The sequence below is a fragment of the Phyllobates terribilis genome, unplaced genomic scaffold, assembly GCF_046119375.1.
Source record: "Phyllobates terribilis strain yellow unplaced genomic scaffold, ASM4611937v1 Scaffold_1__5_contigs__length_1240528914, whole genome shotgun sequence".
In the NCBI taxonomy this organism is placed as follows: Eukaryota; Metazoa; Chordata; class Amphibia; order Anura; family Dendrobatidae; genus Phyllobates; species Phyllobates terribilis.
The window spans coordinates 406,972,484-406,997,384 of record NW_027362761.1 but is presented as its reverse complement, the minus strand read 5'-3'; the positions used below and the strand labels follow the sequence as shown (position 1 = coordinate 406,997,384).

General features: G+C 42.5%; 1 protein-coding gene across 4 annotated transcripts in view; it reads left to right on the top strand.

Moving 5' to 3' along the window:
• TNFAIP8 (TNF alpha induced protein 8) overlaps positions 1-24,901 on the top strand; it is a 163,261-nt gene that overhangs the window by 117,834 nt on the left and 20,526 nt on the right. The window lies entirely within an intron of this gene.

The window sequence follows — 24,901 nt, the reverse complement described above, 5'->3', positions numbered from 1 at the left end:
GCGAACCGAACAACCAACAAGATCCTAATTGTAATAAAATCTCGGCCAGGAGTTTATTACCTCCACAGTCCAGTTTAATTCCCTAATGCCCAATACAACTAGGTATAACATTTTTAAAAGGTGTCAGAAAGCTGGTTCTCATTCATAAAAACTTTAGAAATTTGGCAGTAAAGTAATAAAAACAAAATAAAAATACGTATTTTAGAAACCTAGTACTGCTGTCCAAATACATTCACATACTTGAGTGTGAAAACACAGCCAAATGTGGGCTAGTAATCATACTTCTAAATTACCATTATATGGGCGGGTTATTATGAAAGTATTATTCACAGATCTGTTGCCAGTTTTCTGTTTTACTCTGATGGTGAGGTTTGTAACTAAAGAAAAATAAAATGCTTGCAGCTCACTCAACATTGTAGGGGTGTCCTGGTTAACAAACCAAGGGGTCTACTTGGAGTACCAAATTGTAAAATCCTGAGACGTGGCAGAGTTCGCAGGGTTAGCAAAAAATAGAAAACGTATTTACATATACCAGCAACAATTCAACCTGCGTGGTCGTTGTCAAGCCTGAAAAAGACAGGTGGAAACTTTGCTTGGTACACTGATAGAGGAATAATGTTTTTTCCATTTCTGCTAATCCGCTCACCATTGTCACTTCTCTCTTTTTGGCCACTTGAGTTGTTCAACATTAAAATTAGTTTTTTTTTTTGTTTTGTTTTTGTTTTAGGCATGAATTGTTAGAAAATAACAATCAGAAGCAATAATCTCCTTCTAGCGCCCTGCGGAACCAATGCCACTTGCTCTGGAGAACTGTGCCACCACTGGAAATGGTGTCTGCTCTATTGGGAAGTCCCAGCACCACTGCAACCTGTGACTGGGGACTAAAAGAGCTGTTCTCGGATGTTTCTCTGATGACGTGCTCTTCTAGTTACCTGACTGTCGCAGCGTCCTTATGTCCAAACAGTTTCCGGAGCAGCCGAAGACCTCCAGATCTGCAGGGTGCTAGAACGCGATAATGCCCCCCATTTGTTCTTTTCAAATTCAGGCCTAAATGTATTTATTTTTACTGTATTGTTCTAATTTTCTAAATTCCAGCTCACTACAATATAATATCTGGTCAACCAAGTGGTAAATATTATATGGTAAAGTACCTTCATGGAAGTTCAACTAAGGAATGTTAAATGCTCCAAATACTTGAGAAATATGACTCTGTTCAATAAGATTACTTGAGGTACATGCCATTGGGGAGATCAATAAAAGTATGTGAAAGTTAAAAGTAGCAACCAATCAGATGTCAGAGAATAAGAGGCACCTTTCATTGTTTATGGGCAGCTTCTCTTTGTGCATAATCAGCCTGGGTGATTTGTACAATGTTTTTTTTAGAACATTTTTTAAAATGAAGGGATTCCTGTGACTTGTGTTTTTTTTTATGTCTTGCTTGTATTGCACTATCATATTTCGCATGGCTGTCCCCGTTGGGGCTCCCAATCTACATTCCCTATCAGTATGTCTTTGGAGTGTGGGAAGAAACCCACTCAAACACGGGGAGAACATCCAAACTCCTTGCAGATGTTGTCCTTCGTGAAATTTGAATCCAGGAGCCCAGAACTGCAAGTCTGCAGTGCTAACCACTGAGCCACCATGCTGCCCAAAATAGTGCCCTATATTGCACCAGTTTCTAATTTCCAAAGCGGGAAGCCTTTTCATCACTACTGTGCTTTGGCTAATCACCGTAGGAATGGGGAGAGAAATTTGGTAACTTAGTCACACATAGAGCAAACTGAAGCCACAGCCCCATTTTTATGATCATTGTAATTAGTCTGGAACAATCCGACAGCTTCAGTAACAACTGTTATGAGATTTTTGCTTCTTTTTTTACTTCCAGCCCATACACATGTAGTTTTCACGACACTTAGTGTATATTCATGTAGATAACCGATGTGGTGTGCCAATGATTCTAGCCATCCTACTTCTGTCTACTAGCTCTAGTCTTCGGCGGTGGCTACATTAGGACTCAATGTGACTTCTATTATTCACAATCTGAAAACATTTGCATGCAACTTTTACTCTTTAAGGAATAACAGATGTTGAGTGGCATGTGCTTTTACATCACTGTGTAGCTTGGGACTTAAAGTTTATTTTTCTCCATTGTGTGGCTCATAAATTATCACGTTCATCAGGTTTTCTTGCAACTATTGATAACTATATGACTAAGGCTGTGTTAATGTCTCAGCAGAACCTTTTATCAGACGCATACGGCTGGAGTGACATGCATCACATATTGGCCCCAGAGTGTTTACAGAAGTATATTCCACAGTCTACTCTGCTTTATAGTGAAAAGAAATGTATTGGAGTTGAGCAAAAATATTTGCAGGACCTATGACCACATCGCAGTGTGCGGGGTTGCCGGACCCGAGCACTGCAAGCCTGCAACTATGTGTGGCATCCCTGATTTGTTAGCCCCGGTGGCATCATGCATGCATCACGCTGCAACATAATGATGTGGTGTTGCTCACTAATCAGAAGAGCTTCGGGGATGTCTCAGAAGGGTTTCAGTGCTCTGGACCAGCGGACATGACAGTCGGCCTTGGCTGCCGGACCAGTGTCCTGGGAATCTCTTGCTAAACTCTAATATGTATGATTCTGCATGTCAGGTAGATTTTGGCTACTGTCAAGTAAAATAAGGGCTTATGGAGTGGTTGTTCGAATGTGCATTGGAATTTTTTCAAGCGAATACACCAAATGTGAACATAAAACATTGATAACATCGCTTCAAGGGAGTCTGTCAGCTCAGAAACATGTAAGTGCACCTTCTCACCTACTTGTTTTCCAACTATCTCCACCCCTTTTCTAGCACTATAAAGACAGAACTGTCAATCAAATAAGATTTGAGTGGAATTAGAGGGGAACACAAGGAGGTGGGAAGGAGCACTTCAGCAAATGGCCATACCAAGAGTGCATCTGGCACATGTGCTTGGTTTGACCAGTCATTCTTTGACAGGCTCCCTTTAAGTAGAATGGAGTGTGAATGATCAGCCAACGATGCCTGTTCATGGGTCATGAATATAGAACTGATCCATTTCGTATGTAATACTGATGAATGATGAACTCTTAGGACATCTCTTCATTGCATTAGGTCTTGTACAGCAACACTTACGTCTACACTATGAAACAATTAATTTACTGTGTCCTGTGCAGAAAAATACCATGAGTATGTTGTAACTAATGGCAGTCATGACACTTACACTTTGTAAATGGGGCTTTCAATGTGAGAGCAGCTTATTCTGTCGTCATATGTCTGCCCAGTAATGTGAACACGGTTAATGATTCCCGGCTGCACATTTCCTTGTAGAAATAATGCTCCCTTTGTTACCTGCAGTTAAAGTTTGTGGCCCAAGGGGAAGCCTTAAATGTATCATTGCTGTCTATTCAGTACATGCATGTGCAGCGCTTAACTCGGCCTTAATGAAGGTATTTCACAGAAAATGTTTTGTCATTACTGCCAAGATCTGTGGGCGTAATCATTAAGAAAAATGTTTATATTACTGAATAAGGGGCACATTTAAGGACTTGGGTCATACAGGTCTTTACTAAATCAGAGCTGTGCCTGGGATTGTTCATATGACCATCTCTATAAAAAGAACATTTTATCTTATTTCAGCCAAATTTATGGCGTATATTGTCTTTATGACTTGGCTTACCCTTTGAAAAAAAAGAGAGAATTAAGTAGTTACCGAGACAGGGCTACCAGTGTTGCTTCTTTCCATTCCTGTAGTTTTCATAAAATCACTGTCTCTTTGCTGCTGAATGAGTCAAGCGTTAAATCCTTGTATTAAAGGGGCTAACCAGGCAAAATGAAACGTTACCCATGGGAAAGGATAAGTAAAAAATAATAATCTCTGCCATACTCGCTTCCTGATACCCACTTGAAACCATTGCAGGCCGCTCGATGGTCTGTGCAAAACATTGCCACCAGTGATTGACTGCAGCGGTCAGGTGACTTTGAGTAGCACATCATCATAAAACATCTGCTGACTTGCTTCTCAAGTCATCCGACCACTGCAACAAATCACAAACTGCAGTAGTCCAGTGGCCGATGTAATAGTGACATCACCATTTCCGGTCATCCATGTGGGTACCAGTAGGTCAGTATGGCTGTTTATTTATCTTTTTCATATCCTGTCTCCTGGGCAAACTTTTATTTTGTCAAGACAACTCCTTCAATGGCAGAATGGCTGGCGTCACTCACCTTCTGGTTGATGATTGACCGCTTTTTTCCTATAATGCGCTGTATCAACTGCAGGGAAAGGCGCAGCTCAAGGTTATTGAGGACCCAAGAGTCTGAACACAATATGGAGGACTTGAGCTCTTGACTCTTGCTTCTGAAAAAAGCATAGAAAGAAGTGAGTCATGCAGACCTGGAAGAGCGTTCCCTGTCACTGCTTTATGCTGCTCTCATATAGGGAATCATAAACCTGGCAACAGATTCCCTACAAAGAGGACCTGTCACGAATTCACAAGTGGGCAGTTTAGGTTTTTAGTATATTCCCACTGCTTCTCTGAGTATTCCCTTTGTTTTTTTTTCTGTCAGCAGAGTCAACCCTCCTAAGTCGTCTATATGGACATGCAGGGCATAGAAAGTTGAATAAAATTATATATCGATATCTGTGATCAAAAGTCTTTTCCCAATAAATCCATGTTTTTAATATAGAGTTAAAGGGAATCTGTCAGAAGGCTCAACCCTCTTAATCCAAGCTATATGGGCATGTAGGTCATAGGAAGCTGAAAAAAATGATACCTTGATATCTGTGATCTGATGTATTCCAGAGAAATCTGTGTTTCTCTTATATGTAAATGACCTCTTCCAGGCTCTGGGGAGGACGTTTTCTGGAAGATAAATCTGCCTCCAGAAATTATTTTACATGAAGGGGGAGTTACCAGTGTGAGACAAGTAACTAACACAGAACAGGAGAACTGAAATTTGTCTTCTTAGGCTGCTTGCCCACGATGCAGATTTAATGCATTTCCGCCGCAAAAACTCATTAAAAACACATGTTAAGTTGTCTGCCATGTTACCCAATGATAATCTGCATGTGCTGTGCACATGCTGCGGAAATTTCCGCTGCGGATGATCATTGCGGAAAAATACGCAGCACTACCATCAATTTTGCAGAATCGCGGCGAAATCGCCGCCATTAACCGGCAGTGTACCGCCCGCCGCCCGGATGATCGCGTCACCAAGGGACATCAGGAGGACAGCGAGACGCCGGACAGCTGAGGATAAAAGGTGTTTTTTTTTTTATTTTAAACACATTTTTACTTCTTCTTCTTTTTTTTACATCGCACTCAGCCGCGCCGCTCTCGCTGTTATCAGCGGGCGCGACGGTCGGATGATGGGAAAAGTAGTCTTCTTCTTTGGCCCAGGTACCATTCTTTGTAGCGTTTTTGTGCTGCAGAAAAGCTACAAAGAATGGACATGCTGCGTATTTTAACGCAATGGCAATCCTGAGCGAAAATTTGCACACCTAAGTGTGCAGACAGCGATGACTGTCAGTCACTGATGGGACCGCCCACTGGACCACAAATCACAGAGCAGAGGTTTAAATGATATACTCAAAGGTTATACTGAATCTTTTCCAACGAAACTATATATCATCTGCTCAGCTCCCCTGCTCTATAACATGGTGCCTGCAGGTTGGACTGCATTTTCATGGTGACAAGTTCCCCCCCTTCAGGTTGTATAAAAAACTAATGTATTGTCCTTTGCTTCCTTTTAATACTTCACCAATGTGTTACCTCGAAAATTTATAAGAATAGAAGTTAAATATTAACAGACAACACTCAGATTGGGCAAATACATGTATCACTCGCGTACATCTTGTCATAGGGCAGTACTAAGGTAAATGTCATGTAGTCATCCAAACAGGTTTAGTAACTAGTCAGAGTTACGGCTGCTGCACGCATCATTACCATGTGCATGTATACTATACAGAGACACATGGCGCACTATGGACCCATATAAAAGACTTGTTGGCACTCTGTACGTCCATTTAATACATCAGATCCTCCTCTCTTCAACATTACGTTTGCAATATGGCATAGAAACAACCTGGGTAACTTTATAGAAAAGTGTGATCGCTTACATTTCACCAGGTTCTTCACAGTGTGGTCTGTATCCAGCCAGACAGGTTTGTTTTAGCTATCCCTTTCCTAGGAAATCCACACAGAATAAATTGGGCTGTGAAGTTGGGAGAGAGAGCACACAGACATTTTATGGACACATTGGAAAACCACAATAAATAGCTATGATTAGAAGTTGTCCATGTCTACATCCAATAATTCTGATATAATGACCTGAGCTGCATTCACTGTAAAATTATTATTACAGTCAAAATAATCTGTATAAGTTTCTTCCACTTCAAAAAGAAAAAAAAAATCACGGACTCCTTAAATTTTTCTTTTGAACAGGGCAAAAATGTGGCCTATTTTTACTGAATGTCTTGGAATTTCTGGACGATTGGCAGCTTTGATCACATTGCCTATACTGGTGATTCCAAACCGTTCACATTGGAAACACAATATGGGAATTTGAGATCACGTCCTCTGCATTAGATTATGGTTCTGACAACCGTGTTTTGTGCCTGTGCTCAATGAACTGCACACTTGTTAGTCCACTTTATGGGATAGAGGTATGCATGTAATGGCAAACACATCCTGCACCTACCTACTCTGTGGATATGTGCACAGAGTTGAATATCGACCCAGCCGCTAACTAGCCTAGAAATTTTTACCTTCATCTGAACCTGGCCTTCTAGTCCAGTAACATCTGCTTGTAAAAGAGGGAATAGATTAGATAATAGCTACATTGATGAGAATTTATGCCATTTCCTTTTAGTATGTTCGGCAGTGTGGATGATTTAAAGGGAACCTGTCACAAGAAAAGAACACTATAAACCTGCAGATATGGTGTTAATCTGCAGGTTACTAGCATTACTAGCCTGCACGCAGCCGAACACTGTAGTGAGAAAATGAACTTTATTCTCCCTGGCAGCATTCGGTTGAGTCACGGGGGCGGCGCTGGTTCAGCCACCGCTCGGGGTATAGAGCGCGGCTGCTGTAACTGCTCCCCCGACACTGACTGACAGTCGGCCCCAATGCAGAACCAGGGTCAGTCAGGGCCGGGTGCACTGTTATAGCAGCCGCTCTCTATACACAGAGCGATGACTGGACCAGCGCCACCCCCGCCCTCGAGACTGAAACCAAATTCTGCCAGGGAGAATTATGTTAATTTTCTCCCCGCAGGGTTTGGCTACATGCAGGCGCCGGGCAGGTTAGTAATGCTATTATCCTGCTGATTAACCCCATATCTGCAGGTTTATAGCGTTTTTTTCTGGTGACAGGTTCTCTTTAAGCTTACTTTGGTAACCAGCATGTTATACATCCAGATCACAAGTTACTGATAGCAGCAGTACACAGGAGACAGCAGGCTGTACTATCAAAAGCAGCTTCCTTAGCTGCTTCCTGACCATGGAGTAAGATACTTAGTATGTCAGATTTCATCTTACTTTGTGGTTGCATTATTCTAAATGCAGATAAATAAGTGACATGAGAGACACAAGTAAAACATAGTGCATGGACGCCTTGCGAAATGCTGAAGAATCTGTTTATTTGTACATGGATTTGCTATCCGCTCTATGTTCTGGGGATCCCTTCATTCTGTTCTACACCCTGAAGTTCTTTTGGATGTGACATTAGTCAGCTTTGACACATTTAGGCTCTGGTTACATCTGTGTTAATGTTTGCAGATTTTTAATTGATTTTATCGAATCTGTTATTTGGGGTGTGATAAAGCATGTCTCATTTTTTGCATTTTTAGGTATGCACCTTTTTTCATGATATTGATATGTGTAGTATCCCTTATTTTTAGCTTATAGGAGTATTCTCATGTTATTAAATTGCTTTAGTTAGACAGCATGAAATAAGCAAGTTTGCAATTGACTTGCTTTCTCTATCTGCTGACATTTTCCAGCAACAAAAGTTTTTATCTTACATAGTGTACAGCTTGTTTCCAGAGAGATCGGCTACCAGATCCTGACTGAGTGTGCGCTGTAGTTGCATTCCAGTATAGAAGTTAGTTAACTCCTAATATTCCAGTCGACTCTCTCCATCCCATTGATTTCTACACAGCAGTTATCTGATCACCTCCTTTCCCGCTCTCTCAGCGCCTGACAGGTCCCTTATCAGTCCTGTAGAATTAAAATTCCCTGGTACCCTGCATCGGCAGTTTCCAGAGTAGTTCTCCTAATCAATGCAGTTTCTAGAGTAATTGTAATCCATGTCAGGTACTTGTTAAGAAGGTCTGTTATCTGTATACATAAATGCAGTGATATTCATGTAGAATCAGAACATATAGTGGCAGACCGCTAATGTTTAGTAGCAGGATGGAGCTCCTGACACTCAAGGAGGAGCACACTCCTCCAAGCAATAAGGAACTAAGAAAATTACTTACCTCTGAGCTGCTCAAGAGACAGCTTGAGGATACCCATTTTAGGCTAAGGTCTCACAACCATATTTTCTCTCATCCAAGAAAATCTGGTAGATTACGCTAATCAGAGTTTGAGCAGAGTGTAAGCATAATGTGCTCTGATTTTCTTGGATGTGGAGAAGATGCATCTTCGCCATTCTGACAGTCCGTGAAAATCAGACCACACTTGGATGTCATCTGAGTGTGGTTTGATTTTTTTTTTTTACTTTTATGGCCGAGTGCAAGCTGATTTACGTATGCAAATTTTCCATGCTACAATTTTTTTCCCCCTCAGTCCGAGTTAAAAAATTGGACATTTGCACGACCATATAGATAAGGGGTGGGGAACCTCAGGACTGCGGACTATTTACTGGCTGCGATGACCTTCTCGCTAGCCCCTGGGTGCTCCTCAGGACCACAGTGCTTGGGCCCGCAGCTGTGTTTTGATGGCCACCAGCCTTTTAATTTCTTCTCGCTCTGTGAGCACACGCACTCGGCGTTCACTACTGAACGCTGAGGAGCATGCAATGAAAGATTACGTCCTGACACTAGTGCCAGTGTCAAGACTTACTTTGTGGGAGCAGTTAGCACACAATTTGTATGGACCCCAAAGGATGGCTTAAATATCCAAATGGCCCTTGGCAGAAAATAGGTTGCCCAACCCTGCAGTAGACTAGCATTGGTCTGAGTGCGATCCGCTGTTTTGTTGGATCGCACTCTGACTGAATATCCAGTTGTCTGCATGAGTCCTTAACCCTAGAACGCATGACCATAAAAATCTACTTTTTCACATACCTGGGGCCTTTTAGGCCCGTGTGCAAATAACATGGAATAACTGAAACAAAAATGACAAACAACTATGTACCTGAGGAATACCTAGAGTTGCAAAATTCTAACTAAAGTAATCTTGCAGAAAATAGAAAACAATTAACAGGGCGGGCCTGCGAGGCCCCAGGTATGCGTTCTAGGGTTATACTTAGAATAGTGCATAGTGTGGTCATATAAAGTATACCGGATCTGTTTTGTTCTCTCCCACTAGGCTGCTGGGCTCTGGTATTTGGACAGCACTACTGTAAACTTGTCTCTTCTCACCGGCAGCATGGTGGGCGTTCTGGAACTGACCAGCAACTAGTGTGGAGATGTACATGAAAATGTTTGCTCTTTGCTGTACTAGCACCTGATACTCGCTCTGTTTAGATTTTGTCTTTCTTCTGGGTGGGTTGGATTGATGGTGGTTAATGTATTTCAATATCTTGTCTAGGTTTCGCCTGTATTGTTTTAGATTGCATTTTTTCTGGATCTATCATACTTAGAATTTGCATCTAAAGACAAAAAGCGAAACAGGTCCTTCAAGAAATGGTAACAATGTAAGGAACAGTGATAACACTTCTCTTCTGCAAAATGCTGGGTATTGATTTTGTACCCCCATGTAAAATATCTTCACTAGAATGGGGGAATGCTGTCAGGCATATGGTATGTGTTTGCAGTATGCCAGAATTTCAGTTTCACATAATCTGAGGAAAAATTCGCTGAAAAAATATGTGCTCAGCAGGGAGGCCGTACACTGTGTGGTGTTCGGCTACATTCGGACAGATTGGGAAATGAGATGATTTTTCTCAGCGGTGGGTGCATCGTCCTATGTAACAAAGACTCACCGAGAACCATGGCAGCCTGTGTCCACTGACCGATCTAATACTCATCGCTCAGGGCGTGTCGTTTGCTGTGGGGTCTGTGTAAAAAGGCCATGAAATGACTGCTGATAGCTACAGGTTTCATATTGTGCCACCGCTTGGTCCTTAGCTGTTTTTCTGCTGATGAACCTGAGCCAATAAAGATGTGGATAGTCTTTGGTCCATTCCTCAGCAGCAACTTTTAAAGAACTTCTGTCATCAGGTTTTTGTTACCTCCACTGAGAGCAGCATAAGGCCTTATTCAGACAGCCGTGTAGCAGGCACATGTTCTATCTGTATTTTTCACAGATACAACTAGGGCTGTGGAGTCGGTGAGCTAAACCTCCGACTCCTCAATTTCCACGACTCCGACTCCCTCATACATGGCTCATGTTTAAGTGATAAATTTACTGTAGTACAGATTAATCTCAGCTAAAAGTCTAGACCCTTAGATCAGGAATAGGACAGACATTTATAGGACATTTCATAACTTTCCCAAATTCTTCTGAAAAAATATTCTCCACAAACTGCATTGAACTACTGTACCCAATTTATTATATATTTTAGGAGTCGGTCCATTTTATACCGACTCCACCAAAATGGGCTCTGACTCCACAGCCCTGGATTCAATACGTACCCATTATAATCTATCTTTCACAGACCGTGTGTCCATGCAAAAACAATGGAAACATGTCCGTTTATTACTAACAGCATGAATTAAAAGTGCCAATACAAGTCCATGGGACCTTGAAAAAAGACATAAAAAACTGGAGCAAGTTCAGAGAAGAGCAACCAGAATGGTGACCGGTCTGCAAACAATGTCCTGCAAGGAATGTTTAGCTTGCAAAAGAGTAGACTGAGTGGAGACTTACTAGCTGTCTACAGATATATGAAGGGCTGTCACAGTGTAGAGGGATCATCCTTATTCTCATTTGCACATGGAAACACAAGATGAAATCGAATGGGAGAAGATACAGATTAGATTTTAGAAAAAACTTTTTGACAGGGTGATCAATGAGTGGAACAGGCTACCACGAGAGGTGGTGAATTCTTCAATTAAAGTCTTCAAACAGAGGCTTTGGAGGTCCCCTTCCAACTCTAACATTCTATGAAAAATGCATGTAGCACATGGATGGCAACAGTCTGCTGTCTGTAATTAACATTGCAAAGAATAGGAGAAGCGTTGTAATTTATTTATCCATCCGTGAAAAACACTGATGGTGAAAACGGACACACGAACCAGACACTGATGCCACACTGATCCGAAACACTGATGCCACACTGATCCGAAACACTAATGACACTGGTACCCTGATTCTATCGATGGGTCATTTAAAATGCTGTTTGCTATAGTTTGGATAATCTCATGCTCTGAACTCCCACCCCTCTTAATGAGCTCTGGACCCCCCACCATTAATTGGCAGCTTTCTGCCAATGTACAGTGTACATAGAAAGCTTTCCGTCAATGATACAGGCAGAGTTATACAGAGCTTTGTAAATTTACCACTCTTGGTCCTAGACTTTATCCCTGCCCCATTGTAAATGTCCGGCGTAGTGTTAAATCTCCTGTATTCTAGCAGGAGTAGGTCTGGTGCTCAGCTGTAAGACACAGCCTGTGTTTATTGCCCCGCTACAAGAGGGCTCACGTGATTGCTGATTGTCAGCCTACGACAGTGACAGAAGTCACGGGGAGAACAGATCTGGGTCTGATAGTACACAGCTGCTCTGCTATGCTGGGCAATTTCCCCTGTAACTGTGGCTCATATGTTTTACCCAGTTATGGTGGAAAAAAAGAACAATAAAAGAAAAAATATGATCTTTTATGATCTCTTGGTAAACAAATTTAATAGAACATCTTAAAAAAAAAAAATAAAAATAAATAAATAATAAAATCCCCAATGGAAAAAACATGAGCGCCTGGAGAGTTCACTCAACAGATTCGTTCATAGCGAACATGAACAGCAAAAAAATATAAACCTAAAACGAAAAGCTATTTTTGTTTAATTTGCATTGCAAAAAAATCCTGCAAAATGATTTATATGTTCTGCAAAACAGCGCTAAAATATTATACACTTTGGCCTTCATAAAATAAAGCGTGATAATATAAAGTTATGGCTGGTGAAAAGTGGAGAAGCAAAAATGAAAAAAAAAAAAAAATCTTTTAAATGGAACCTGTCATCTGATTCATGTTACCCAAACCGCGGTCAGCGTGAATTAAAGCCTGGTGGCACGATTGCAGCCGCGTGTATTTTTCTCTGAAATGCTCCAGTGTTTCAGAGAAAATAAACTTTAAAGGTGTAGCCTGGGACTAGTTCGGTACCACCCCTGGCCAGCGAGAGACCTGTCAATTACCTCCAGCAATGCTGAAAAGAGATGGCCAGGGGCTATGCTGGGCTAGTCAGGTTTTTCTTTAAAGTCTATCCTTTCTGAAATGCTGGAGCTCTGTTTCATACTGCCGTGGTCTGGGCAGCATTAATCACATGACTGGTTCCCTTTAAGGCCCTTTCTGGTCACTTCATTAAGGGGTTAAAGTGGATAGTTTCCAGTGATATCCATAAACTGGAAGAAATGTGCAGGTAATAGGGGCATAGCTGTGAGAGTTTCCATAAAGTGGACACACGTGACTTTTGACAATGAGGCAGAGAATGTTGGTATTGAGTTTATTGCATGTGAACTATGCAAATAAATAAAAATTGAAAATATTTTAAGTGTTTAGTAAGTCAAGAGTTGAAAGATAAGCTCTTTACTGTGCCAGTTTGATAAGCACCGTCAATTCTCCTGCTAAAATGATCATTGCAACGTACAGCAAGTTAGACTCTCGGTGAATATCTGGCACACACGTGACCAACACTGACCAGCAGAACTGGGAACTTGTATTCCCGTTAGAATGGGAGTGGTAGTGCGCAGGCTTCATCTGCACACCATTAATTCCCTAAGGGGCTGCCGAGCGCGCCTCATTCTGCTGATCTTTGGTTGGTGTCCGACTGCTGGGAACCTCAATCTGCTGGTTTATCACTGGACAACCCCTTTAAACCCTTCACGTATATATCCATAATGGAGCATCTCGGTGACTTTGGAGTGCGGTCAGAAGCCGAACCTGCTCTACAGAGAGCAGATGTCGACTATATTAAATAGCTGACATCTGCCTCCAAAAGCACTGATAGCTGCTGTTAACTTCTTAAATGCTGCTGTCAATCACTGACAGCATCATTCAAGTCCTGGGAACCGACCCGGACCTTAGTTTGAGTGCCTATCAGCCTCCATGACACAATTTTGGCTTTTTCGTTCTTTTTTTTTTTTTTCCCATTCTCAATATTTACTGTTCGGGTTAATTAAATTTATATTTTGATAGAGTGGACTTTTACATATGTGGTGCTTATTTTTTAAAACATTTTAACATTTCTTTGTAATATGGGAGAAAAGGGGAACAAATCAAATTTTTATATATTTTTTTCACATTTTAAAAACTTCATTTTTTGTCCTCTTGAGGGCATTGAACCTGTGTTTTTTTATCCCTTGTCCTATATACTGCAATACAAGTTTATTGTAGTAAATGGATAAAATGGCTCTACTGAGAAGCTCGGGTACAAGAGCCACAAGCTCGACTTCACAGGAGTTAAAAAATGTCACCAGTGGGGATCTTCAGTAGGCACCCATTTTCCATAACAACCCATAGACCCTCTGCAATTGTGTTGTGGTGGGTGGAAGGGTATGGGAGAGGACGCGTTGGGAACATGTGCACAGACGATTGTGTTATTTAAATGATGCAGTCCGTGATTAAGAGCAGAATATAAATAAACAGTGGCGCAAGGAAATGGCTCTGGTAGCTGCTGTTACAGCGAGATGCTGACTGTGTAGCACACCTGGCATATCCTGGTTATGGTGTGGGCTCAGCTCTTGAGCCCGTTTCATACTGTCCACTTTCCTTTCTAAACTACTCTGGCTAAATGAAAGCAGTGCTGCTTTGGGCAATAATTAGATTGTATTAAATGAACCTTTTGAAATAGTTATATTGTATAGAATCGCTTGGTGATCTTTTACCTTACTACTAGGAGTGATAAAGGATGCTCTGCATCATGGAGAGCACCAGATACCATGCCTTTTATCCCAACAGTGCATGGTCCCTTTAAGATTTGTAACTTTACATTGAAGTTTCCCATTGTTCCATAAGTATGTCACCCGCTATATGGCACATTCAGGAATGTACAGCGCATTTCTTTCTTCTGTGCTTTCGCCTAGAATAGTGCTGGCATTCAAACAATGAACACTTCATCCATCTCTGGTTACTTCAGCCAGTGTATGAACATATATGTATTTCTAGTCCTCTCCATGTGAGCACAGAAAGCTTTTGTTTCCTATTGAAATTCTGCTCAGGATATCACTAGCACCAGGGTTTTGTGACAAATGGAAAGATGAAGCAGCCGGGAACAGCTGCCGATGGCAAATGGCTACAAATGAGTTTACTTTTGAGTTGCAGTTGAATTCTTCGCATAGACAACTACATGCTACTGTCTGCCATGGCAATGCATCTACTACGATAGTATGTTTGATGCTGTACTTGGCTAAAGATTAATCACAAGACATTGTTGTATTTCCTTATATGCACGCATATATATATATAGAATGGAATGTGATATGGACTTGTATATCTGCCTTCAACCCTTGTATGTAACAAACATAAAGCTCCCTCTGCCTCTGCGGAAGGAAATTGTATAGCAGCCGGGACTGTGTGTGCAGTATGACTCGCCCCCTGGGCCGTGGGGTACCCGGAACTGGGCTTCTGTACGATGCTGGGGGTAGTAGTGGCAACCCGATCCCGTGGCTCAGGGTGGTCAGACCGAAGTTGTGGCAGTCTATTTATCAGTGTTTTGAATGTCCGACTACGCCACCCGTGGATTGTGGTCAGAGATAACCGCCACTGCGAGGCAGACCGCTGAGGCTGGTGTTGGTGTGCAGCACAGGGATAGGATAACTCCCCACGGGAAGAGTGTAGCCTCAGGGCAGTGTAGGTGGATGCTGGGGGTGATGGTGTAGGCGCAGCAAAGATCACACTGAGTCCAATGGTGCAGTCCAGGGTTTTTACTCACAGTTGTTATCCATGTCACTTCTGTCAGCAATGACTGCCCAAGCCGTGCTGCGTCCACCAGGTGAGGAGCTCGGTCAACCCCCAAGCAATTCAGGAGTATGACACAGGACCCCCTTCTGTCCTTTCTCTGGCCTCTCGTGCCCCACCAGTGACCAAACTTCTGTCCAGCTACCGCGGACCGTGTCGGGTAAGCGTTGGCCTCCGCTTCCCGCTATCCTATATGGTGCCTTCCTAGCAGGTTTGGCGGGGGGTTGCACCAATAAATGATCACGACCTCCGGTTCTTGGCTGAGGGATGATTTACCTCCACCAACTTGGGAATCCGGTACCCTTCCACAGCCTGACCCTTCACCCGATATAACGCGGGTTTGCAACGGTTGCTGTCCGTTCTGCTCTCTTAGGGTCCCTTCTGCCTTCTTGTTTCTGGAGCCTTTCTACTCCTCTGTCTCTTCTCCTTCTTTCCTTCTCCTCTTCTCTCTGGCCCCGGCCTTCTCTCTAGGCCTGCCTCGTGGAGCTGAGCTCAGGCTGAGCCTCGGCTCCCTGTCAGCTCCCTCTCCCTTCTGAACCCACTGACTCGACTTCTCCCTTGACTAAGATGGCTCCCACCTTTTATCTGCTTCTCTGTGTCTGAGCTCAGGTGACCTGCACCCAATGAGCTCCTTACTATGCTCCAGAAACCGTCCCCTTCTGCTCCTACATCACTGGGTTCTCTCCCCCCTCCCCACTCCAGCTAGGGACATGGTCATGCCTGCATAAATGGGAGCACCGTCGAGCTGTCCCCCGGAAATGGGGTGAGTGTGTGTATGCAGCTAACTGAGCCCTGGTCCACACTCCATCCTTACCTGGGAGGGAATATCACACATCTGGTTGAGGTGCAATACCCCTGTAGCAACCGAACCCTCAGGGCGCTACACAGTACACTAACCGATGGGGCCACAGTGGCTACCATGGTAGTGCCATAGTGGCCACCATGGTAATGCACCCCATGGTGAGGTCCTCAGAAGGTCTCCTCCTAACTCTCATGGCATTTGTCACTGCTGGCTGCAAGTTACATGTGATTGCCCATTTAGCCTTTTTCTGTGACACGTTTGCATGAACCAACCCTGCAGGCATTGCCTACAATGTGATCACACACTTCCATGTCTATTTTCAATGTATTATGTATAGACTTTTGTAAGTGAAAACTTGAAAATGTTTCTAGGTGAAACTATTTCAGCTATTTTCTGTATTTCTTTGGTCTTAAGCAAACAGGTAAAATAGTTTTATTGTCAGCACTTCTTCGTTAACCATTAATCAATAGTTCAAGATTAGAAGCTGTTCTGCAGTGTTTTAACTTTTCTATTTTTTTTGTTTGTTGTAAATTTGGAAAACTTCTATTGGCTAAATACGGCGTTCAGTTGATGTAACTTGCTTTTGGTGTTGTGACCTTCCAGGAGGCCTACTTGTTGGCTGTGAGTGGGCGCTAGCGATGTATTTTTACTTAGATATTAGGGTGTCCCATGTTCTTATGAGTGCTGACCGGGTACACAAATTGCTTAAAGGACTTTGCTTTCAGAGGAACATAAAGTGTCTTGAATCTGTCTAATGTCGGGAACAGTGAGGAGGTGACTGAGGATCCAGGTCTGGAGTTTGATATGGACTTTAATTATTTCATTTTTCTATTCTTTTGATCTGAATAAGTTTAGCCGGTCTTGTTCGAGGACTATTTATTTGTTTTTTTATTTATTTTTTAGACCGTTTCTCTATTTTAGCTGTTTATGCACCTTTTTCAAACATTGCATTTTGCATTGATCTTACAAATCCGTATAAATGGTCAAAGGTTTGGCTCTTTTGGAAGACTATTAAAAATTAAAAATCTAAAAAACTAAATGTTAAACAAGGGATCAAAATACACTGTAGTAATTAAAGCATGAAAGGCCACCATTTAGAAATGAGTGGGTGTCCATGCCATCCATTTGTTGTCCAAAAAAGTATGTGTTCTTGAATATTGATTTTATAATTATCTGTTCGTTTACCCACTTGACCTTTGCAGCCAGTTGCTTGGCTCAGCGGTATCTGTACACCACTGAGGCCTGTGATTGGCCCTTTGCAGTCATGTGGGTAGACGGCACATCATCAGTGCCATAACTGGTTGAGAGGATCACAGGGAATTGTCAGGTGGCATTCACTCCCCATAACTTTTTTATTTCTGAAACCACTTTACAGGAGTTATCTGGGCATAACATATTGGTAACCTATTAAATTGAATAGGTCATCAATATGCGATCATTGATGAGCTGATACTTGCTTCGGTGTCCGCTGGATGTGAACACTTTGAACAAAGCTGAAAAGCACAGCTACATTCATTGTGTAGCAGTCTCTGCCAGGTACTGCAGAACAGCTGTTATTTTCAATCAGAATTGTTAAGCAAAACCTGACATGGGCCTCGACACATTGAAATAGGCCATTGATGTGTTGTGCCCAGACAACCTCTTTTAAAGGGAATCTGTCAGCAGGTTTTTGCCACCTACACTGAGAGCAGCATAATGTAGTGACAGAGACCCTGATTTCAGCAATGTGTCACTTACTGGACTGTTTAGTGTAGTTTTCATAAAATCGCTGTTTTATCAGCGGGACCTTATCATTAGAGAACTAGTAAACCTGCTGCCAGGTAGTCCTCCATATTCATGCGCTCTGTATAACTCCGCCCACACCACTGATTGGCATCTTTCTGTGTGCACAGTGTATGGTAATGTGGGCAGGGTAATACAGAGAGCGCAGCATTCAGAGAACTGCTAGATCTGTAGCAGACAAAACAGTGATAAAAATGACTGCAGGCAGCCCAGAAAGTGATACATCGCTGGAATCAGGGTCTCGGTCACCAAGTTTTGCTCCTTCATCTGCAGCATGATTTATGGCCAGATTCCCTTTAAGTTATAGCAGTATGTTGTCAATAGAGTTAAAAAGCTATCAAGATTTTAACACCTCGTCAGTATCGTTGAGATATAATCGCTGATATTATACATATAATAAGTACGCCAGATTATTTTCAAATACTTTTCCTCTTTATTATAACATATGACAGTTGTAATTGGGTATATTTGCTAGAGTTTTCCCTGTATAAATCTTTGTTCCCAGCACTGTCCTATATGTGCCAGGCAGCAAGACCTACTATTGTGTCTGGAGTTTGGCACATGAAGAAAATCTTTTTAATATTTATTGACTTATAATAGAGATGTGGATATAGTGCTGGTCTTTGTATACCGTTTTTTCCTCATTATTCTGTTTGGTTTGGTCTGTCGTCTTGATGCCTCGGTGCTGTGCAGCTGGCCATACGTCTTACTCAGCAGTGCAGTTTCCTGTAGAGCTCTTTTTTACAGAAATGAAACTTTGCCGTGCCTGTCTTTTGTATGAGTGTACAACAAACTGCCCCATAACTGAAACTATGTGGTTGGGTAATATAGGATGTTGGTAAAGTAGTAGTGACACAACATACAGTGCTTGCATTTATCTATTTAATTATTTCTAATCAGATCATTTTAATTAAACAACTCCGATACAATCTGTTTCCACTTTTTTACATTTATACAATGCACAATTTGTAAAAACAAACAAACAACAAACCACATAATAGGAGTATTAAATAAAAAGAAAAAAAGAAAACTACCTAGAATGTAGGCATCACATTGTATTATAATACAGAAACTATTCGGCATTCTTCCCTTAAGTTTTGCAAACATAGTATTTATTGGAAGAAAAGCTGTGTTTATGATGAAAAGCCCCTCTTATTCCAGCCAGTACAATTTGTAGGTATATTGTGCCCTATATGTTTTTGTTTGTTTTTTTCAGTGTGTGAAAATCGATCCGCTGTGGAGACCACCGCTTCGTATTTTGGGCTTCTTTCAGAAGTACCACCAGACTGGTCAAATATATTGCACCCACTGATCTCGAATATGCTGCGTTCTGATAGTGCTTCCTCCACAGTGGATTGTCAGAGGTTTAACACAGCCCCACACCATGCCATACTTATTAAAAATTAGAAGAGCATGTGAGAGAATATAGAGGCACATCTGGAGATTAATATTTTTGTGGCTTTCGTGTCATGAAATAGTGTAGCTCTTTTTTTTTTTTTTTATGGCAAGCAGTAAGAATTTTCATACAACTCAACTCTTGCAACACTTTCTGCAGCTGTCGATGCATCTGAATGGGACTGCCAGAAATCCATGCACTTTCTGTAGAAACAACCCCATTCACATGTAAGAAATGTCTGCAACTAATCTGCAGTGTGTGAATTGGCTGTCATTGCCTATCAGTCTACTTTGTGGGGTTTTCACATCATCTACCTTGATGCTTCCAATATTTACTGGATTTTCTTTGTCCACACACAGGCCAAACAGAGCTCCCACAATGCACTGCTCTCTAGTAACTGGAGTCTCAGACGTCTGAATTTACCATCCTGTCTAAACAGTTGAAGAAGCACTCCTCCTCCCATCAAAATTTTTATCGTCTTAATATATTGCAGTCATATTTTTTGGCACTGTATTCTTACATTTGCTCATTTTGGCCTTCTACCCAGCTAATTCTTCTCTTTTCCATTAGGTCTGTGACATCATGTGATTAAAAATGGACTAGCTGAATTCTATGTAGAAACAGGAAGTCTTTTTTTTTCCCTGCATGAGTCATGAGTCACTGCAAACGTCCCTGGCATGGGATGGATCAGCTGGGTCAGGAGTTGAAGAGGGGAATGATAAATGCTTCCTCTTTCTACATAAAGCAGACAAAAGAGAAGAATTAGCTGAGTAGAAAGTCAAAATGATCAATTATAAGTACACAGTGCTATATAATATGATGACTGCTATACATTACAAGGATAAAAACTTTGATGGGAGGAGTGCTCCTTTAATAAAACCTGAAGGGGTTGTCTTCTTTGGACCAAGATCCACTAAAAATAAACCAATTGCAGCATGTTCCCCATGTATATGCTTTAATCTATGGGGAAACCTGACAGTAAGTGTCTTTCAAATCAGTGGGTGGTCTGCGTAATACAGGGCAGATCCAGTACTAGATACAATGGCTTGCGAAAGTATTCACCCCTCCCCCCTTGGCATTTTTATGTTTTGCTACCTCACAACCTGCAGTTTCACTGTTTTTTTTAAGGGTTTGCATTAGGTCATGTAAAGAACATGTCTACAACAGTGAATATTTGGTTTTCTTTTTCTTGTGAATCAAACAACAAATAGGACAAAATAACAGAAAAATTCAGTGTGCAGAACTATTCACCCCCTAAAGTCAATACTTTATAGAACCTCATTTTGCAGCAATTACAGCTGCAAGTCGCATTGGATAAGTCTATGAGCTTTCCATATCCTGCCACTGGGATTTTTGCCCATTCCTCAAGGCAAAACTGCTCCAGCTCCTTCAAGTTAGATGGTTTCCCCAGTGAACAGCATGACCTGTTACGGCCAATACGGTTTCTTAACTGATACCTTTTTTCTCAATCCAATGTAACCAGAGATCCCCCTGATCCCTTCCCTGAAATAAAAAACTCCACCACAAGTTATCTGTTGGAAATATTAACAAACAACAAATAACAATAACATAAATATATATGAATAAACGGAGGGAGGGTTCTTGGAGCTAATAGATCTGGCTTTAAATAACTCAAAAATAAAACCGCCATTTTACCCTCCGCCGTTCAGCACCAGCTCGAGGGCACCAAAACTTCCACATTCCGTGGAAGCCCAACCAACAAATTGCTCCCAAGGTAAAACCCCATCCAGAGCCCATAACCGACTGCCAGATCACCCCCACTCAATTTAAACCAACTCCAAGAACCCCCCCCCCGCCACTGTGACAAATGGAAACAAAACAGAAAACACATGCATGCGCCCCATTTTTTTTAATTTTTTTTGACTCGCCTAAAAAACCATATTCAACTAGAGGGAGGGAGGGTGGGTAACTCTCTCCATTGTTCCTAAGGAAATGGCGGTTTTCCCGCACTTTTCCTTATATATACTCCCCCTTCTTCACTACCCGCCCCCCCTGCTTCCCATTACCCAATCCCCAACCTGCTCCATTCAAACTACCAGACCTGGGAGGGGAATGAAACCTCCAGGCCAACCCCGGTCATGGGTGGCTTCCCCCTAGCTCTGCTGTCTCCAGCCCCCCCCTATCTTCAAGTCTGACCACAGATTCTCAATTGGATTAAGGCTTGGACTTTGACTAGACAACTCCAAAACATTTACACATTTCCCCTTAAACCACTCGAGTGTTGCTTTAGCAGTTTGCTTTGGGTCATTGTCTTATTGGATTTGATGGTGCTCCGGGGGCTCATCAAGGATTGGGATTAGTGATGAGCAAGCGTGCTCGTTTAACCCTTTAACCGAGCATGCTCAGGTGCCTACCGAGTATCTTCGGCGTGCTCGTATATTATGTTCGAGTCCTGTACGACTGTTAGACAACCTCAGCAGGTGAGGACTGCCTGTTTGTTAAACAGCCTCAATACCCGAGGATTCCCTAAGAGCTGTAAATCATGCAGACTCAGGGACTCTAACTTAATATACGAGCATGCCGAAGATAGTCGATAAGCACCCGAGCATGCTTGGTTAAAGGGTTAAACGACCATGCTTGCTCATCACTAATTGGGATATTTTATTTTGTCTTATAACCCAACCCTGACTTGTACTTCTAAACAACTTTGTCCGTGACTTGTTTGGAGATCTCCTTGGTCTTCATGGTGTTGTTTGGTTAGTGGTGCTTCTTGCTTAATGGTGTTGCAGCCTCTGTAGCCTTTCAGAAAAGATGTGTGTATATACTGACAGACCATGTGACACTTAGACTGCACACAGGTGGGCTTCCTTTCACTAAACATGTGACTTATGAAGGTAATTGCTTGCACCAGAAATTTTTAGGGGGTTAATACATATCCAATTTTTAGTTATTTGATCCCATACATTTCATTTATGCCTATATTTTTCTCACTTCACTAACTTAGACTATTTAGTGCTGATGCATCACACACAAATCAGATTAAAAAACATTTAAACACAAGTTGTAATGTAACTAAATAGGTAAAAAGCCAAGGTGAATACTTTCGCAAGTCACTGTATGGTTTTTTTGTAATTGCTCTTCACTCTGGTTAAGAGATAAAGATCCTAATCATTGAACCCCACTACTACACCACTGGTAACTCATAATTCCCAAGGTTACCCAGCTTTTTACATAAACTTCAAAGGGATTTCTTGGCTCAAGGGAATATGCACATTGCTAGGATTTCCTGTTATTTCTATCCACAGTGGCTGGTCATGTGCTGACTAGGTTCTCATCCTTTCTTCTAATTTGTTCTTTTAAGAGAACTGGATGTAAATTTTATATTTATGGTTACATGACCACCCACTCGCAATGAACATAGACGGAAATCTTGACAGTCTGTACATTGCACACTTAAGGTGACTGCAGAAATTTCTCTTAGGCTATGTGCCCACGATGCTGATTTAATGCGTTTCTGCGGCACCATTTCCACCGCAAAAACGCATGTTAAGTTGTCTGCCATGTTTCCCAATGATGATCCGCATATGCAATGCACATGCTGCGGAAATTTCCGCTATGGATTATCATTGCGGATAAATCCGCAGCACAACCATTTCTTGTGCGTAAACGTGGCGAAATCGCCACCATTGACTTGCATTGAACCGCATAACATCCTCATGTACACATGTATGCATGCGGATGTTATGCGGTTCAAAGCGTGGATGGTACCCTGGTCTGGAGAAGAGGAGACTCTCCTCCAGACCCGGGTATTATTAGTAAAAAAAAAAAAAAAAGAATTAAAAAGTCCTTTCAGAACACCGCAGGACGCCGAGGACAGAGGACGTCACCGGAGAAGGAGACCGGTGGCCACCGGAGAGGTAAGTATAATGTGTTTTTTTTATTTTTTACGTTTTAATTATTTTTTTTTACTATTGATGCTGCATTTAAAGCAGCATAAGTTGGTCACACAATAGAAATCCATGCCGGTTGCATGAATTTATATTGTGTGACCAACTTGTCGAGCACTTTTCCATGTGATGCTAAAATCGCTTGAAAAAAACGCATGCAGAAATGCATGCAAAAAAGCTTGAAAAACACTTCTCCCTGGCAGAAAAAACGCATGTAAAATCCACATGCGTTTTTTCTGCCATGGAGATGCAGAAATGCTCAGGAAAAATTCTGCTTCATTTCTGCATCACGGGCACATAGCCTTAAAGGGGTTATCTGGTCCAAATCGATAAGTCTGCCATCAATCTGTGTGACTGCAGACTTATGAATCCCCACAGCGTACACACTGTGCAGTGTGATGAGTCGCCGGTTTCTGAGCCGGGACTGGAGGGTATATCTGAGTTGTACATACTCCTGGCCAGAACCCATCTAGTGGGCATGGCCTCTCTCCATACACTTGTATTGAGCAAGGCTGTGCCCATTGGCTGGGCATATAAATAACATACCCCTCCGTTCCAGGCCCAGAAAACGGCGATTCCCCAGAGCGCACAGTGCACGCGCTGCATGGTGTTACGGATCCGGGTGGCGGAACCTCTGTGCTGTGATACAAGGAGGGATCAGAGGGGCGTAACTAAGTGCCTACCCGGACCGACCCTGACCACAAGGAGGGACTGGGAAGGTGAACCAGGTGCCACTCTGGTACCGACCTTGTGTGAGAGCAGGCGACTCCCACGGGACTAATGGCCGAAGGCGACAGGCACAGCAGATGAGCACTTCTGGTGGACAGGCAGGTGATGCGGGTAGGCAAGCAGGCCGGCACGGCTGATAGACAGGCTGTCGGGCACTGGAACCTGAGGGCTGAGGAGAGTGTTGGCACACAAACAACCCAAACAACCTTGCACAGGCACCTCCATTTTGGAGGAGGTGCCTTATATAGGAGTACATTGGTCGGGGACTCTTTAGGACGGCGCGCACGGCCCCTTTAAGAGGGAGGGAGCGCGTGCGCCCTAAGTACAGTGCCCGGGGAACTGCGCGTGGTGCATGCACCCCGGGCAGATGCAGCAGAGGAGCCGGAGGACACCGGACCGGAACCGCGGGGGTGAGGGGAACGGAGTCTCTGTCCGGCAGGAGGTAGAGACGCCGGCGCTACATATGGATTCACACAGAGTGACTGCAGACTTAACGATTTGGACCAGACAACCCCTTTAAGCCTTGAAAACCAAAATAAGAGGTAAAACTGTCGCCAGTACTATAAAAGAAAAAAAAAATTACCATTACAACTCACCTACTCTCTCTCCCAGTGATCCTATGCTGAGCCTCCAGCAGTGCTCCCAGTCTCTGTTTATGTGCGGGTGGCCAATGATTGCTGGCATGCATTCATCATGTGGCCACTACAACCAAAGACGGTCAGCCCTGTAGAAGAGTCATCATTGGATTGATGATGGAGAGAATAGGTGAGCAGTGGCGATTTTGCTAGTTTACAGTATTGGCAGCAATTTTTACAAAACCCCTTTTAAACTATTGTAATGTCATTTAGTGTGGCATTTCCCTTTAAAGTTCTAGTAGAAGTCTTGCAAATGTTCCTGCAGGATACTAGCATGTTTCAGTCTTGTGGACATTCCTCCCATCGCTGTATGGATCATGGCGCTGATGCCAGACTATTTAC